Genomic DNA, 18,122 nt, shown 5'->3' with positions numbered 1-18,122 from the left:
TTTAGGGGGACACAATTCAGTCCATAACAAGAGTTTTAAAACTATTTTATTATATGGAACGTATGTCCTCCCCTGATTTGGTGTTTTCTAAAAAGAACGAGAAAGGATTTAAATAGCTTTCAATTATATTTATCTATCTTTTCTGTTGAATTGCTTTTAACACAGCACTTCACCAAGCCTAGGTCACAGGGCCTCTGGGTTTATATGTGCTACATGCAGATTCAGGCAACTCTCTGTTACCCAATTTCAACTAATTAGAATGTAATAAAGTAGACTTGATAAGGAAATCAGAAGGAACCTAATTTAATCTCTCATTTGTAATTCAAAAGACCTCTTAGGAGTTTACTTATCCCCAAATATGAAAATTATGTCTATGAAAAAAATCCAGCTACAGTTTTGTTGTTGAAAAACACAAACGTCATGTAACACATTTTTTGTAGGTATAATCAAGTATCTATAACCACATGTAGCTCTATATAGTTATAATGCAGATTTTCTTTTGCTATTAAGAAAAAAAGAATTATAGCCTCAACTCTGCTAGTTTCATTTTTGATGATCATCTAAATGAAACCTGTCATTTAGTGACTGCAATTTGGAAGTATCAATAACTGTTTGAAAATAAGCAAACCACAATCTGGATGGGAGAATAAAGCCTGTCCTCCAGGACCGTGGTCTGCTTCTCTGATTACTGCTTGGAGCTGCTACAGATTCACATAATGGCCCCTTATCCAGTGCTCGGGGCAGTGGCTATGAAATCTGGAGCACATTTTGCAGAGGCTGCAGACACATGTTGTATGTCAAACATACAGTGGTTGTCAAGATACAGTTCTAAAGTATTGGTGGCCCCACACCCTCCACGAGATGTGTCAAGAGCATAGAGAAGTGCATGTGGCACCTTACATGGTGGGTGCAAACAGATCTGCAGTCACTGGACACATCTGAGCCACTGCATCACCTTGAAGTGGTTATTTGCAGGGTCTAACCTCAGATCATCTTGCTGAGGAATGGCACAGAGCAAATATGTTAGAGTGGAAGAGAGAAAGAGAGAGAGTGTGGGAGAAAGTTCTGTGAGGGGTATAAATGGAAGAAGATATGAATGTCTTATTTATTCAGGGACAATTTCTAGGTCAATCAAATCAATGCTGTAATAAGGCGAATCTGGTGCCTACTCATGCAGTAAGACAATAGTGAGATGTGGGTCCAGTTTTACAAATGCCATAGTAGTGGGTCCATATTTCCCTGGGATGGGCCTTTTTTAAAGCCATTATTATTTATAATTCATTTACATATGGAAGACGATGGTTCCTTATGGTTCGAATGATACAAATCTGGGCCTTTAAAGCCATGCATGATTTATTTGCACAGGGGAAATCATGTTTTCTTTGGAGCTTTTCAATGGAGGCATAATTACAGTGTTGCAAATACAGTGCTCTATTTAAGGGTCTGTCAGCATTTCCATAATAAACCTCTATTTTCAGGAGTCCAGAACATTTCCAGAGAGAGAGAAAGAAATCCTTCTAAAATATAAGCTTGCTGGGTCCATCCGGGGACTTTATTTTTAATCCAACTCTGTCAATGCATTTGCAACCAGACATTTTTCTGTATTTGTGAGGTGGTGCCAGTCATGTGCCAAGCGTCGCTGGACCCTGACCAGTGGGGCTTCAGCTTTAAAGCAGGATCTTCCTGGGAAGCAGCGGCACGCTGGGTGGCTGGCCAGCTCCCTTTCCAGACCCCAGTTGATTGCCAACTTGCATCTTAGCTCGAAGAAAAGAAAAAAATGTTTTTGCTCTTGCTTTTTCTTTCTTCTTTTTTCTGTTTAACTTAGGCATAGGCTAACTTGGATCTTGAATAATAATAATATGAATAGGAACATTAAGCCTGATTTGAGTGCCCGGTATGTGCCTGGCGTTTTACAGATACTTAATTTTTAAACCTTATAACAATCCTGCAAAGTAGACATGGTTATTCTTGATTTTTAGATGATGAAAACAGACCGAGGGGAGGTAACTTGCCTGGCAAAGAACAGGACAGCAAGATTCGGGTAACTAAGGCAGTAACTGAGATAGCCCCACGATGGGCTCCACAATCTTTTGGGAGGCATCTCTCAAATTGGAGCAGCTCTTTTAGAGGGAATGAGCCTAGGAAAGGCGGATGGACTCAGAGAAGACAGAGGCAAGACATAGAAGGCTGGTGGGAACTGGCCAATCAGGAGAAAATGCCTTGGAGGACATTTAACAACCTCCCAGAGTATGGTTTCATAGGTAAGTGTGACTTGAGTTAAACCTGGATAAAAATATGTGAAGTTTTCGGAGGCTTGCTATGTGGCAAGCTCACACTTTACATGGATTATCTCATTTATTTCCCCATTTTACCAAAACAGAGAATGAGTTTTTATAGAGATTGGATAAAATGCCCAGGATTATATAACGAGGAAGTGGCAGGGTTCCCAGGTCTGGAATCTTGGTTCTTGACCATTATGCTTTATGGCTTCCAGGGAGCCAGTCTCCCTCCTTTTGGAAGGTACAGTGTGAATGGAGACAGGAAGTTGAAACTCAGGATCCTCCTGCTTTACGTGGGAGATCCTGTCTCTGAATTGCTGATGGATTGTTTCCAGGAGTTTGTGTGTTGGCATTTAGCAGAAGGAAAAAGGTAATATACACCCCTCTGGCACAGGGAGGACAAGGGACAGGCAATGGAGGGGAAGAGACCACCCTCCGCACGGCGTTTGCAGCCAACCGTGGGGAAAGTGTTTTGTAAACTCCTGATCCCTCGTGGGTGGTGCGATTTAATTCTTTTTCCTTCTCTTTTCTGGGACTGCTTTTGGGTTGCTAGTTCCAGCTGAGACTAGAAGTGGTAACACACAGCCCAGGGAGCGGCAGTAGAGGAAAGAAGGGTTTTCACTAAGAAACTTTTCTTCCTTCTTCCTGAAGAAAAATCAGGTAACGCTATGGGGGATATTGCTTACTGAGGTATCTTCCTGCTGTGGAAGCTGGGGTCAGGGCTTCATGTTTAGAGGGAGAGACTCAAATTGCCTTTAGAAGGAAGGATGCACTTACCTTACGGAAAACGACTCTTGGGGGCTGCAAAATCTGTTCAGCTGGAATTTACTGAGGTCCTTCTAAGGGGTCTGTATTGGGCATTATTCTCCATAAGGGAAAGTGGCTTGACCGGCATGGAAAATCTGACTCAAGTTAGTGTTGGAGAGAAAATGGTAGAGGGAGGTCCCTCCATGCTGCCAAAACTTCCACACTAATTTGAGAGATTACCACACTAGCCCTACTGAGAACAGGAAGTGAACTGACAAGTGTCTATTCAGCATAAGTACTATTCATTTATTCAGTCATTCATTCATTCAACCAGTATTTACTGAGCATCTACTATATGCTGGGCACTGAGATAAGGAGCTGGGGATTCAATGGTGAACCAGACAGATGTGGTTTCTACTCTCGCAGAACTTAAAATCTAGTTGAGGATAGAGTCATTAAGCAGATAATCACACTGATACTTAAATAATTATGACTGCGATAAGTTCTTTAGAGGAAAATACAAGGTCCTGTGAGAACAGATAAAGGAAGGACTCAGTCCTTTACAATGCGTTCAGCTGCAAATAACAGAAAAACGCAATCAATAGTGGCTTGCCTAAGTAGGGTTTGTTTTTTTCACATAAGTCCAAAAGCAGGCATTTGCTGGCATTGGTTCAGTGATATCAAGTCTCCAGGCCCTTTCTTGCCTCTTCCATGTCATCCTCAACGTAATGAATTTCTACCCATAGGCTTGTATAGCCTCATGGTTACAGAATAGCTGCAGCAGCTCCACTTTCAAAGACTGGAAGCACAGGGAAGGAGGTATACTAGAGAACTCTTTTCTCTAACGTAATTGTGTATCATCAGCAGCAACATTTCTTTCCCAGAAACCTTTCAGCAGACTTTCTGCTACATTTTATTAGCCAGAACTGAGTATTTTTTTTAACGAATACTACAGAAAAGACAAACTAGTCAGCCATGATATGTGTATAATGACAAGTAATATTTGTGGAAGGCCTTATAAGCCACACTTGTGTGTATTAAGTCTGCTGATTCTTACATCAATCCTGGGAGAGAGACAGAGCAATTTTTCAGATGAAAGCATTGGAGCTCAGTCGAGGGACTTGCCCAGAAACACGTGGTCAGTCCTCCTCCAGCTAGAGGTCCTCGTCTCACCCTTGGGTGCTTGCATCACCAGGTCTCTGCTGGCTTTGGGAGAGTGGGATGATCCTGAGCCCTAAATGCTGTAGATTCCTAAGGGGACGTGAGGGTTTGCTCACTGAGATGTTTGCTTAGAGTCTCGAAATGTTGATAGTGTCTCTCTGATGTTTTCCTGTGGCTATCCCTGGGATTCAAAGTCACATGGTAAGAAGGAGACCAGCTGGGAAGAAAGAAGCCTTCTTCTCATGGTGAAATCAGAATCTCACAGTGGAGCCTTTGGGGTCCTTACTTGCCAGGATATAAAAACAGGTATAGAAAATCGTGCCTGCTGATGGAACTATGACCTCATTTCCAGAGGACTTTGGAAATGTTGATTTTAAATGTCTTTGAGTAACCCTCCCCATCCCCTGGCACCTCACCTGGGCAAAAAGCAGTGTGTTTAACATCTAGGATAAATGAATGAACATTTAAACACAGATTCTCATGTTATTTTGAAGGCACCCAAAAGAGGCAGGCTGCCAATCACATGTGACATCCTAGTCTGCTCCCCCCAGCTCCCAGCATGCAGTGTATGCCAAACACAGTGTATGCCAATCACAGCAGGTCATGTCCTTGGGTCCTCAGGTTGTTTTGCTCTCCTCACCTCCCTTGCTGCCTCTTGTATCTGGACTCTGAGGTTCTTGGTTGTCTGTTGCTGGGCTGGTTGAAAGTAGAGACAGACCTGCTGGCTTGAGACCATCCTATGAAAATCAGGACGGGCAGGGAGCCCGGAGACGCACCAGCGCGGGGTTCTGCATCCCTGAGTTACGCCAGTGGAAACAAGAGTCCTGTACCCTGTGCTGGAGAACGTGTAAAGTTGACACCGTTTACCAGATGTTCCAGTGTTTTATGAGCTTTACGAGGCCTTCTGTTAAGTAACACTTACTTTAAAAAAGTAAAGCTTGCCTGCTCTGAGTGGAAAGTTTTTGTCTTTTGTTTTTTTTTTTTTAAATCTTTTGGGTGAACTCTGAGGCACCTGTTTGCACAGCAGAGCTCTGGCCTGTGAGGGGCTGCTCATGGTGAGTGACAGGCAGGGGAGAGGTATGTGGCAGGCAACCTGGTACAGATTTTAAAAGGCCAGAGACCAGAGGCCCAGGCTCCTGGATGCAGAAATACACATGCAAACAGGGACCCAGATGTGCCCCCTGTTGCTTTAATACAATAAATATGTTCCTGAAATGTTGAGTACAAATCACATATTTTTGTAGCCCCAAATATTAATAGGCTATTTCTTTCTTATGCTAGGAATTGTAGAAACAAAAAATTACCATCTAATTCATTTTTAGTGTACTTTGGAATTTTCAAAAGATAGATTTGATTAACATAACATCCATTTTCATCACATGCTCTAGAGTGCAGCATATTACAAAGTGGACATTTATCATATCTGGTGTCTTGAAGATGTCATTCAGGATGGTGAACAACTGGCTTGCATGGACGGGCATGAAAAGTTCAATGCAGAGCGCGGCAAACCTACTCAGGTGAAGGTCAGGAAGATCAAGATCTTAAATAATTTGATGAGAGAAAGTTAGGAAGGAAACAGTCGCTCTGTGGAAGCAGAGAAGAGTTCTGTTCAGTAGTGTTGAGGAGAAGCCATCGAGGAGGCTGGAAACCTGGTTTTGTACCATCTTGTCCAAATCACTGCCACACACAGACAATGGGGCAATGGGGCAATGGGATGTGTCAAAATCCACACAGACCCCTGTCACCTTATTATCCAACTTAGTTTGGGGAGGAGGAGGAGCAGGAGGAGGAGGAGGAGACGCTGTTTGTCTCGCAAGTATATTTTGAGTGCAACTCAGTTATGGCCCAGCAACCAACCAACAATCTTTATAATTACGGCAGCACATCAGTGTCCATGGGTTAGAGGTTACATGTGTGGATCTCCATCCTTGTCTCTACCAGGGTCCATTGTCTAAAATCAATGACTTCAATGGGAGCAGGGCTTTCACTGGGCTCTACTGCATGTGGAGAGAGCAGAAAGGAGCTAAGTGTGGAAGGAAGCACCTCAGGGAACACTGGTTACCTGGAGCAGGAGCGTTGAAAAGGGGAAGGTGGGACATGAGAAAAAAAGATCATGGAAGAGAGAAATGTGTGCACTGTATTAAAAGACAATATGTGTGATATCCCATTTATATAGAAAATGTATCTATGTTCACATATATAAGGAGATGGATGAAAGGATGGTTATCAAAATGTTGGTGATGATTAGCAGGTTAGTGGGCTTTAGGTTAGCTTTCATTTTAAAAACTATTTTCTGCAGTTTGAATTTTTTTACAGTGTTTATTATTTTAAAATCAGAAAACAATGAAGCTACTTTCAATGCAAAAACAAAAAAAGCAAAATAACACAAAGACAACACCCTGCATTTCAGAGCTCAGGGTGTCTCTCCTCCTCTCTCCCCACGAAGCCTGGCTGCATACTGGAAATGTGGCCTCCAGGAGAAATAAAAGAGGATGCAAGACATGGATCACTGATGCCATGGCTGGGGTTGTGACGTCTTTCTGAAAAACCAGTTGTTGGTTACCAGGTGGATATCTCAGAGCATCAGCACCATCCTTGTGGAAACTAAGCTTGCAGATGCCCCTGTGATCAGAACGATTGCTCATATTTTTGCTTTCCAACGGATAACTACCAAGAAGGTACTTATTGTCAAGTAAAGTTAGGCTTGTTAACTTCCTGCAGCAAGGGAGAACATACCCCAAGGACCCATCTCAGGAGGATGGAATGGGGAGGGGCATTTTATAAGTTTTGAACTCACGCTGAATGATGGTAAGGTATCTCAGCAACTTCTGAGGCAGGAGGAAAGAGACAAAGCTGAAGAAGTCATGGGCAAGGCAACCTCTAAAAAGAAGGAGAATTGTTAGTCACTTTGCAGCATGGTGTGGCTTTGGGAGAAACACTGATTTTTGTTGGCCTTGCCTCAGGCCCCGTCAAGTCTTTCAGGGATGTTTCTGATGACCAGCGGGCTGATTTTTGTTTTTCCTCCCTGGGGCCCAGGGCTAGCTGTCATTGCTGGAGAAGTGGTTAGTGGTGGTGAGGGTGATGGAGGCTGCGGTGTCTACAGTCCTGGCTGGGAAGGGTCAGGGTGGAATGCATGGAGCTTTGGCTGCTGCCCAGGACTTCATCCTTCATGGTGTTTTCAGGCATTGGAAGCCTGTGGAGTGAGGAGAAAACTGCTCATCAGGTTCCGCAGGGAAGGTCCTGTACCCACTGACATAGAGGCTTCTGGGGACAGATGCCCATCAAACCAACTGAAGATGCCTCCAGGCCTCCTGATAGGTGTTCGAGCCCCACCCCTGCTGTGCAGAGGCTGGGAAACTCCTCAGGAAACCTGCCTGACTTCCTCTGATTCACTTCATTTTCTCTATATCTCTGTTTTCTCTTCTATGAATAGAGGAAAATCATATCAACTTCTCTAAGTAAAGGCAGGATGGCTTCGGGGGCAACCCAGATTATGTTCTCCAAGAACTTCTGAGTTCAAAGAGAAAGAGGATGCAGAAATGTATGAGTCTTAATGTGGGGTGAGCTCTTATTCCGTGGACAGAAACACACAGTGGCCCCACTGACGATGGCATCTGCCTGCCTGACATCCCTGTGGAGTTACAATGGTGGCTGCCGCTTACTTTTCTTCCCTCCCTTTGCTTACCCTGAATGACAACCCTTCAGGATGATACCCCTGAACTGTGGTTTCCTCCTGTCTCAGACACGCCTCTTTTTCTCCCTGTTCCTGTGGCATCCACCCCTAAATTTGCCCTGGCCTCATTCTCCCAGGAGAAAGGTGAAGGGTAGGAGGCAGAAGGGCCCAGGATGGAAGGTCTCTGAGTCTTGGTCTTCTGACTCAGGCCCTGAGGCTACCTCTGTGGCTGCCCAAAGTGACAGGCGCGGCCTCCGCCTTAGTGGCCGGCCTGGACTCACTTTGTCGGCAGAGGGTCAGGACTGGCCCTGTAGTCTGTTCATAGGCCCTGGCTGTCACCCACAGGCAATTCATCCTGACCGCGTCTGCGACTGTGTGTGGAAAACAACAGCAGTCGTTTTATAACAGCAAAAACAACAAGCACACACCAAACGGGACAGTCTCTGTGCTCCCAGGTGGTGGGAGGCAGATATGGGAAGGAGGACACATTTTCCTGCGATATTGAATAAGATGAGCAGTGGTTATTTTGGGCCAGTCTCCAGCAAGCACTTGGAGAGCGCCTCAGAACTGCAGATGAAGCCCCGGATTGACTTTATTGGGTGATTTCAGCACGGCCAAATATTTGTAGTGTAAAGAAATCATAAAACGTGCTGGTGGTCCAGGAGCTGGATGGGGTACAGTCTGTGCATATTTGAGATGACTGTGATTTGGTGACAGGCCTGTTTGATCCCTTCACCTAGAAATAGGTTAGGATCTGTCACAGAAATAAATTAAATGAAGATGGCTCGGAATCCATTTCCTCTGCCCGTCCCTTTTCCTCCTTTATCTGGAGAGATCAGCATTTTTTTGGCCTCCAGGTGCGATTTGTACTGAATGATCACAGTTGGGCTTTCTCTCCTGCGCTGGGAGCCTGAACGGGTTTCCTTGCCACCCGCCTGCTGCCGAGGACAGGGCTCCCTGTTAGTGATTATGTTCGCCGTTTGTGTAGTCTGCGGCATGTGCAGTAGAAGGCTGATCAGTTTGCTTTAATTAAGCTTCAAAAGAGAACCCAAGCCTCCATCTTATCTCCTGTTTGCTCCTTAATTCCTTTTCCACGGTCCCTGCTGTAGGTGGGAAATGGAGCCTGTGGTCAGATGGAGGGTGGGACCCTCACGGTCTGGGTGAGCCTTGCCTTGAGAATGAGTTTCTCTGAACTTCCCCCAAGGGAACTCTTTTCGAATGTTCTCTGATTTCCACAGGGAGCTAATTGCCAATGACCTTTTTTTTTTTTTTTTTTTTTTTTAAATCCTCTTGGGTGTTTCTCAGTGCAGGAAGAAGGGGTGGTGGGGAGGAGGAGCTGCGGCCGGCTGGCACTGGTGACCCACCGTCTGAGAGCTTCTAGCAGGGGGCCAGCCTCAGCAGGCACCGTGGAAAGCCCTCAGTGATGCCTGGTGAAAATAGGTCCCCCGTACTTTTGTAGCATTTTCCTTCTAAAACTAACATGGGGGCCGCAGCAGCAGCTTTTTGTCCCAAGTAATCACCGGATGGATTTTTTTTTTTAACCAGCTTCTGTGCTCCTCAGAAGGAACATTCGTAACCATGCATTCTTTATGTGGTCTTCGATTAATAAACAGGAACCCACCTTTCTAGACCGATGGGGAAACAACTTTTTTTCTGTTTGCTGCTTCTGTGTGTAGGGTCCATGAATGGGGGCTTTGAGAACTTGTCCTTTCGTGGCCAGATATCAAAGTGCTGCTCACACATACAGATTGACCGCCTCAAGGTGCGGCCCCGGCCGCCGCCCGCGTGGCCGCCCACTTCACTTCCACGCTGACCGCCTGGTCGGGCCGCAGGGCCAGACTTGTGATGACCCAGTTTTCTTCCCTGGGATGAACGCCGACCCACCAGGAAGAAGGGGGAGACCACCAGCAGCCATTCTCCACCGAGTCCTAAAATAACCATATTTATATTGACTTGTATGGGCTCTTTTTTGTGGCATTCCTCTCCCATTCATATCCCTCTGGGAAGGGAAAGTTCATTTTTAAAGATTTTATGGCCTCACGTTCTTCCCTTTCTTTTCTTTTTTCCCCCTCTGCTCCTTTCTCCTCCTCTCCCCTCCCCCTCCCCTTTTCTCTCTCCTGTCTGCCCTCCTCTCTCCCCTTCCCTCCCTTCCTCTCTCCTCTCCCCTCTCCTCCCCTTCTCCTTTCTCTCCCCTCCCCTCTCCTCCTCTTCTCCTTTCTATCCCCTCGTCTCTCCTCTCCTCTCTCCTTCCCTTCTGTCTCCCCTCCTCTCTTCTCCCTTCCTTTCCCCTCCTCCCTCTCCTCCATTCCCCTTCCCTCCCCTCCCCTCCCTTCTCCTCCCCTCCCTTCCCCTTCTCTCCCCTTCTCCCTCACCTCCCCTCCTCTCTCCCCTCACCTCCTCTCTCTCTTCTGCTCCCCTCCCCCCTCCTCTCCCCCTCCCCTTCCCTCCCTTCCCCTTCTCTCTCCCCTCCTCCCCTCCCCTTTTCTCTTCCCTCTCCTCCCCTCCCCTCCATTCTCCTCTCCTCTCTTCCCTTCCCTTCCCTTCTCTCTCGCCTCCTCTTTCCCCTCTCCTCCCCTCCCCTTTTCTCTTCCTTCTCCTCCCCTCCCCTCCATTCTCCTCTCCTGTCTTCCCTTCCCTCCCCTTCTCCCTCCCCTCTCCTCCTCTCTTTCCTCCTCTGCCTTCCACTCCTCTCTCCCCTTCCCTCCCCTTCTCCCACCCCTCCCCTCCTCTCTCCCCTCCTTCCTCCCCTCCCTTTCCTTTCCCTCCCCTTCCCTCCCCTCCTCTCCTCTCCCTTCCTCTCCCCCTCTCCCCTCCTCTCCTTTTCCCTTCTTTCCCCTCCTCCTCTCCCTTCCTCTCCTCTCCCCTCCCTTCCTCTCCCCTCTCCTCCTCTCCCCTTCCCTCCTCTCCTTTTCCCTTCTTTCCCCTCTCCCCTCCCTTCCTCTCCTCTCCCTTCCTCTCCTCTCCCTTCCTCTCCTCTCCCCTCCCTTCCTCTCGCCTCCCCTCCTGTCCCCTCCCTTCCTCTCCTCTCCTCTCCCCTCCTCTGCCCTCCTCTCCTCTCCTTTCCTCTCCCCTCCTCTCCACCCTCTCTTCCCTTGTCCTCCTTTCCCTCCCCTTCTCTGTATCTGCCCTTCTCTGTTGTCCTTGGATATTGGGTCCTTTCTCTCCCACATCACAGACTGGGGTTCTCCCAGAGTCTTCTTCCTTGTGCTGCCTCAAGCACTGAGCTATGACAGTTTTCCTGGGACTTCAGGGAAAGGAAGCAGGCAGCATCAGACTGGGGAGTAGAGATCAGTCAGGTCCCTCCAGACAGAGCGGCATGTGAAGGGCTGGGACTCTGTCTAGGATTCCTGAAGCTCGAGATTAGGCTGGTGAAGACGAGAGCGACAGCCAGGAAGACAAAGGGCAGCAGCATAGTAACCAGAAGTGTGTATTCTGAGCATTTTGGTAGTACTGGGTCCTCTGGAGGCCTCTCCTTCCTGGCAAAGGCATCTCCTGACCTTTGGCTTCAGTTTGATTATGCTGGGAACCAGCTTCAGAGTGCCTGTGAGCAGCAGCACTGGCCGTGGCCATTGACTCAGAAAGGGGAGAAGAGGCAGGAATGTCCCCATTCTGTTCCCTCCTCCTTCCTCGCCTTCCCCCCACTCCCCAGTTCCCCAACCCTTGTTCTGCTGTTTTACTCTAGAAGACCCTGTAAGGAAGATAGAGCTATGGTCACCTGGGCTAGAATCTTGACGGGTTAAAAGTAACACTTGCTCTGCCACAGTCTTCCAGAGCTTCTCGAGAAACTCTTTGCAGAGGTGAGTGGTGAGGAGACCCTCAGGCGTAGTCAGGACAGGGTTTGTGGCAGGAGAGGGGCTTAGGTTGTCTTTGCTGTGATTCACACTGTTCATCGTCCAAGGTGAGGCAGCTCACGGGGCTCTCACCACGACATCTGCAGCTGGAATCGAATGAGGTGGGACCTTTGGGTCTCCTGTCCCTGCATATGTTGGCAGACAGGGAGAGTGTGGGTTTGATCTTCATAGGGAAGAGATGCTGAGTGGCAGGAATGGGAAGTTTTAGGAAATGGTGGAGGGACTAGTACTCAGCTCTCTCACACTCCTGCCCCCAGAGCGCCCTGAGGCCCCTGGCAGACACGCTGTGGGTGGGATGGGGAGCCCTTGTGCTCATGCTGCAGATGAACACACTGAGGCTCCCAGTCGCAGCATGACTTGCACCTTCAGAGTGTTGGTGGCCCCCAAGCCGTGCTTTCCCAGCTGCTTCTTCCACCCCAGGTACTCACGCCTTTGCAGAGGAAGAAACGTGGGTGGGCCTGCAGTGCTGGTTGTGATTCTTAGCAGCCCTGATGGTTGCCTAGGGGATATCACCTGCCCGAATCTCACATAATTCTTACTCCTCTTTGTAGGGACAATGTCAATGGGAAATGGGAGGAAATGATGGGAGTATACACTCTGGCCGCAGCAGGGCTGCTGTGAATGGCTGTAGGCTTAAACATCCTTTGCACAGGGTGTGCTCTGTTTCTGGAAGCTTCCATGCTGATGGTGCCCTGTGGGAATACCCCACCCTGTCCTTGGCTTGACCCGGACAGTCTCCCTTCTCCTCTCCTCTCCTCATGCTCTCAGGCACCACTCTCAGGAAGCGAGAAGACTCCCTTTTCCTTCCCCTGATTTGAAGGAAACAAAATTGGTCCATGCCATAAGGCAGTTTGGAGACTTCTTGATAAGGGCCCTGTCACAGGGAACACCAAGCTGAACCCCCAGGGAGCCAGGAGGTGAGAGTCAATTACTGAGGAGCTTGAAAGAAGTGAGAGCAGGTCCAAGAAAGCAGGCAGCAGGAGGGGAAGGGCTATAATTAAGTAGCCACAAGCCAAGGTGCTGAGTCTGTAGTTTTTAGGCTTTGAAATACTTCTGTTGTGCTAATGCAGGTGCTGCTGGGGGTGAACAACTGAGGGGTGTGGCTTTTTATGAGGGGGACCTTATTGTGAGAGGAGTAGCTTTGGATATCTCTTCGTTAGTCCATGGCTGAAACACCCCAGAGTGAAGTCTCAGAGTAAAGCAAGTCCTCCACTTGTCAAAGTGACAGTGGAAGATTCTGGAAGATGAGGCCAATTCTGCTTTTCTGGCTTGAAGGAGGGCAGAGATGCTGGTCTCTGTGAAGGGGTGGTCTATCCAGGATCCTCTGCTGGGCACTGTCCATAATTCCAGAGTGGAGCCAGCCCTGGAGGAGCTGGCATCTCCTGCAGCATTGGTCAAGGGGATGTTTGCCTTGCCTCTCAAAATATTCCTTAGGAAAGGGGAGTTTCAAATAAATTTGGAAAACTCTACATTCTGCCTCTCTCTCGGATGTTTATCATGCTCTTTATCATGTTAAGGTCCTCAGAATTCCTAGGGGAAGGAAACCATTTAATTGTGTTCAGCTCAGCATGTTCTAGCATTAGTCTATCATGGGACCGAATTTACATAGACCCTAGGAAACAGCCCCTAGGAAACCCCCTTTTAAAAGTGAAATACTTCTCTGGTTTGGTTTTTGTTTCCGCAGGGGTGAGTAAAACACTTAGGGAGGGGACTGTATCACTGTATGAGACACAGTCCCTACTCTCCTTTTGTTGAAGAGGCAACACACAGCTCCTCAAACCCCCAGATAACCAACCAGCCTTGAGAGGAAGGTATGGGGAGAGATTTGTTAAAGGATCCAAAATTACAGCTAGATAAGAGAAATAAGTTCTAGTGTTCTGTACCAGTAGTTAACGATCATATAGTTTCAAATAGCTAGGAGGAGGATATTGAATATTCCCAACACAGAGAAATGGTAAATGTTTGGGAAGGTGGATATGCTAATTACCCTGATCTGGTCAATATACATTATACTTATCAAAACATCATCATGTATCCCATGAATATATATAATTATTATGTAGCAATTAAAGATAGAATTAAATTTAAAAAAGAAGACAGTAAGTTGCTGGGGGTAAGGAGCTAGGGCAGGCTGAGGGTGGGAGTGGAGACCAGTAGGAGAAGAGGGAAAAAGAGTGAATGTTGGGACTGGGGAGAAGCAGGTGAGGTAGAGTAAGGAAGGAATGAGAGACAAAGAGGGCCCAGGGTGCTTGCTTCTGCAGCACATATACTAAAATTGGAAGGATACAGAAAAGATTAGCATGGCCCCTGTGCAAGGATGACATGCAAATTAGTGAAGCCTTCCATAATTTTTAGGGGGAGGCGGGGGGTGGGGAAAGTGAGGATGGTTAATGGGTACCAAAAGGAAAAATAGAAAAAATGAACAAGACCTAGTATTTGATGCTTGAGGGGAGGGATACCTCCTTTTCCATGATATGGTTATTATGCATCACATTCCTCTACCAAAGTATTTTATGTAACCCATAAATACATATACCTACTATGTGCACACAAAAATGAAAGATTACAAATTAAAAAAAAAAAAAGAGCCCAGGTGCAGGAGGAAGGCTGTCTGGTTCTGTCCTGTCCCAGGCTCAGGCCCACTTTACCGCTCCCTCACTGGGTTCTTTTGGTCTGTGGGGAGCAGAGAAGTAGGGCCCTGACTGACAATTATCGGGTGAGGGTGGTGTGGGGGTGGCAGCAGCTGTTTGGTCCCTGTGAGGGGCCAGACAGCCAAGAGTCAGTGCTCCTTCCTCCTCTGGGGACACTCCCTCCCTTGCAGTGTTGCCAGGGAGGTGCAGGGTCAGTGGAAGGGGGTTCCTCTAATCTGTCCAGGTCCATCAGCTGAGGGCAGAGGGCAGAGGGAATGCGACTCTGGGCCCCATTTTGTAACTGGCTGAAGTCTGACAGCTCACTGCTCAGAGGTAGAAAACAGAAGAAGAGAGGTGTGGAGAAAGGAAAGCAACTTTATTAAAATACTGGTGGTTAGGGTATGGCCAGACTCATGCCTTTGGAAGATCATTCCAGCTTTTTAGGCTGAGGGAAGGGTTTTAGGAAGAAAAAGGTGTGGGAAATAGGCAGGAGTAGTGGAAAGCACGTCCATGTGTCTACTCTGTGGCCATCTCAGTAATGACTTGTGGGGAGGTCTGATTTGCATCATACTGACTTCAGCCCGGCAGTGGGGGCCTCACTGTTCCTAACTCTTCTTGAGTGGGAGGATCCTGCAGCTGGGTCTTTCTGCCTGGTTTGTTTCAAAGTTGGTCCCTGGAATTTCTAAGCAAGCTCATAATTAGACAAGCGTGCGTGGTTCATGGAAGTGCCTGCTGGGAAAGGAAGATGCTAAGAGTTTCAAAGTCTGCCTCAAGGCTGAAAGCAAGAAGGGAAAAAAAATGTTTAAATGCATCTTGAGGCTGAGATACTGGGTTACAAAGAATTCATCACCTGGGGCCTATCTTATGCTCACAATCTCCACGGCCTCAGGACAGGCCTGGGGCCCGAGAGTGCCACGTGTGAAGGCCATGTGCATCCCTGATCTGGGATGCCTTTCTGTGTGCCCAGGGAAGGATGTGACACATGCAGGCATGCCCGGCCTCCAGGCAGCACCTGTTTAGGGACACAGCTGCAGCCAGGACAAGGGGCATTCTTGGCTGCTGCTGCATGGCCACAGTAGCAGCTGCCTGGCTGTTTTCCCGCATTTCGGGTGTGACGCTGATGTTGGGAGGTCCTAGTGGGGAAGAGCCACTCAGGGCCTCCTGTGCTCCTTGGTCAGCCAGGCTCTGTTCTGTCACCATCACCAGGCCTCAACCCACATCAGGCTCGGCTTCAGGGAGCCTCACTCAGTAACGCGTTTTGGCAGTTGGTCCAAGAGGTAGAGCAAATTTTAGAGCCGGGGCTCAAAGTCAAATTTATTTCGATTTATGAATGTGTATATGAGGGTAAAAAGAAAAGGTGTAGGTGGGGAGCAAAGGCAAGGGAGAGGAAGGGAGGAGAGACGAGGAAGTACCCAGGTGGACAAGGGGCCACCCCAACCAAGCAACTTCCTTTCTCATCATACGGATTAGGGGAGAGCGAGTTCTGGCTGCATTAGAAAGAAAAAAAAAAAGAAGAAGTAGAAGAAGGATTTTTTTTTAAAGGTAAAGAAAGCAGGCCAAGAAATTACTTAAAGGCTTTCTGAAGGCCTCATAGCTCATAGTACTTGTTCCAAGTTATATAAGACACAGGGGAAGAGTTACAGGAAACATATGACAACTAAGCAGAATTCCACTCTATAATAATATTTTTTTCTCATATAACTTCTTTAATCCAAGGATCTTAAAACACTTCACAAATTTGCAACAATTAAACCTCATGGCATAGCAGTGGGAAAGAGTGTTGTTTTGCTCATTTTATGTATAAGTGAGCTACAGCCCAGAGCTTTTGAAAGAAAATGTTTCCAGAGCCCGCCAATGAAAGTGGCCTGGGTCTGGGTCTCTCAGAAAGCCTGGGCGCCAACTGCGTGCATCCAGGGAGCTTCTGCTTCAGGGAAGGCTCTCCCAGCGGCCTGCACCTCGATAGGCAGACAGCAGATGGTAGAAAATGGTCGGCTGGGAAAACGAAAGGCTCTGCCGGCTTACAACAAATAAAGAAGCAAATGCACAAATAAAGAAATAATAAAAATATATAATAAAATATAATGTGTAATAAACATTTTTAAATAAAAATGTAAAAATTATAGTTCACTAAAATTTTACTCCTCTTTGCCTCATTTTATTCCCCTTTTGCTGTTATATGTACGTGAAAAAGCAGCCATTCAGAATGGTTTTTTTCCCCATAATGAGAAGGAAACTGGGGAGCTGTGTTTTTTGGGGGTGGTGAGACCATGGGCCTGTGTGCTGCGTGCGAGAGGACAGGGGAAGTGGGAAAAGGGGAGAAAGGCCTGTGGAGAAGAGGACAGTTGCCTTCCTCACCTTGGTTGAAAGAGCCCTGGAAAATACTGATCCTACTTTTCCTTCAGAATGGTAGAAAGTATGAGAACTCTGTTGTGGCCTCAGGAACCAGGTCTGGCAGGTGGCACAACATGCCAGGCTGGCAGCTACAGTGGGGAGAGTGGATAGTTTGACGCCAGCACAGCCGGGGACAGCAGAATAGCCCACCTGCCCCACCACCTCCATCTGTTACTTGGACAGTTGACATCAGCACACGGGAAAGGCTGAGAGGAGGAACAGGGCCTTTCTCCTCAGCAAGCTTTTCCTTCAAGTTGAGCTTTTCCTTCCCAAGTTGTGCTTTCCACAACAAAGGATGCCTTGACCCTTCCTGAGGGTCCTGGGCTAGAAGGTGATAAAGGGCCTAAGGGGTCGGAAGTGCCGTGTCCTATTTTCCTCAGTGCCTGCAACTCACTTGATGTCTTTTCCCCTCAGTTTCTGCATTTGAAAGACAGGAATAAAGATATTCACCTCTAAACTCTCACGGATATTAGAAAATCTTCTCTTTCTTTCTTTCTCTTTCTTTCTTTTTCTTTCTTTCTTCTTTCTCCTTCCTTCCTTCCTTCCTTCCTTCCTGACTTCCTCCCTCCCTCCCTCCTTCCCTCCCTCCCTCCCTCCTCTCTCTCTCTCTCTCTCTTTCTTTCTTTCTTTCTTTCTTTCTTTCTTTCTTTCTTTCTTTCTTTCTTTCTTTCTTTCTTTCTTTCTTGACAGACTGTCACTCTGTTGCACAGGCTGCAGTGCAATGGCATGATCTCAACTCACTGCAACCTCTGCCTCCCGGGTTCAAGTGATTCTCCTGCCTCAACCTCCCAAGTAGCTGGGATTACGTCTGCCCGCCACCACGCCTGGCTAATTTTTGGTATTTTTAGTAGAGTCGGGGTTTCACCATATTGGTCAGGCTGGTCTCAAACTCCTGACCTCATGTAATCAGCCCGCCTTGGCCTCCCAAAGTGCTGGGATTACAGGTGTGAGTCTATGCTATATTCATAAAAGACTTTCATTTTCTTTGGCCCAAAGAGCTGAAGCTAGTGAACCCCAACTATGGTGATACCAACAATTCCTTGCTATTTGATTGTGTCCAACATTTTGCAAAGTGCTTCCCAGAATCTGCTCCCATTAACCCGGGTTGAGGCCAGGCTTCACAGATATTTAACAGTCTCATGATAGCACTCCATTTGTTTTAATTCAAAGATCTATGGAAGGATGTCATTGATTTCCATTGAGCTTCTCCCCTAAACTCTTAGGGGTAATTCTAAACTATCACTAGCAGAAACTGGTCATGGCTGGACTCCAGTGGCCAGGATAGCCAGTTCTGGTAGTCAGAACTCACACAGGAAATTGTAGTGAATCTACTTTGTTTGAGTATTTCAGATGGGTTGTCAACATTAATAAAACTGCATAGCTAGTTCTA

General features: G+C 47.2%; 1 protein-coding gene and 1 non-coding gene across 4 annotated transcripts in view; both read left to right on the top strand.

Annotated features, from left to right (window-relative positions):
- RUNX2 (RUNX family transcription factor 2) overlaps window positions 1-18,122 on the top strand; it is a 245,892-nt gene that overhangs the window by 211,082 nt on the left and 16,688 nt on the right. The gene's annotated exons all lie outside the window — the stretch shown is intronic.
- LOC114677776 (U6 spliceosomal RNA) lies at window positions 13,957-14,063 on the top strand. Its single transcript, XR_003729222.2, has one exon. It is a non-coding gene; the product is annotated as a U6 spliceosomal RNA (small nuclear RNA).

The sequence above is a fragment of the Macaca mulatta genome, chromosome 4 (assembly GCF_049350105.2).
Source record: "Macaca mulatta isolate MMU2019108-1 chromosome 4, T2T-MMU8v2.0, whole genome shotgun sequence".
Lineage (NCBI taxonomy): Eukaryota > Metazoa > Chordata > Mammalia > Primates > Cercopithecidae > Macaca > Macaca mulatta.
Note: the sequence above shows the minus strand (reverse complement) of the source record. Positions and strands in the feature narration are given on the sequence as shown.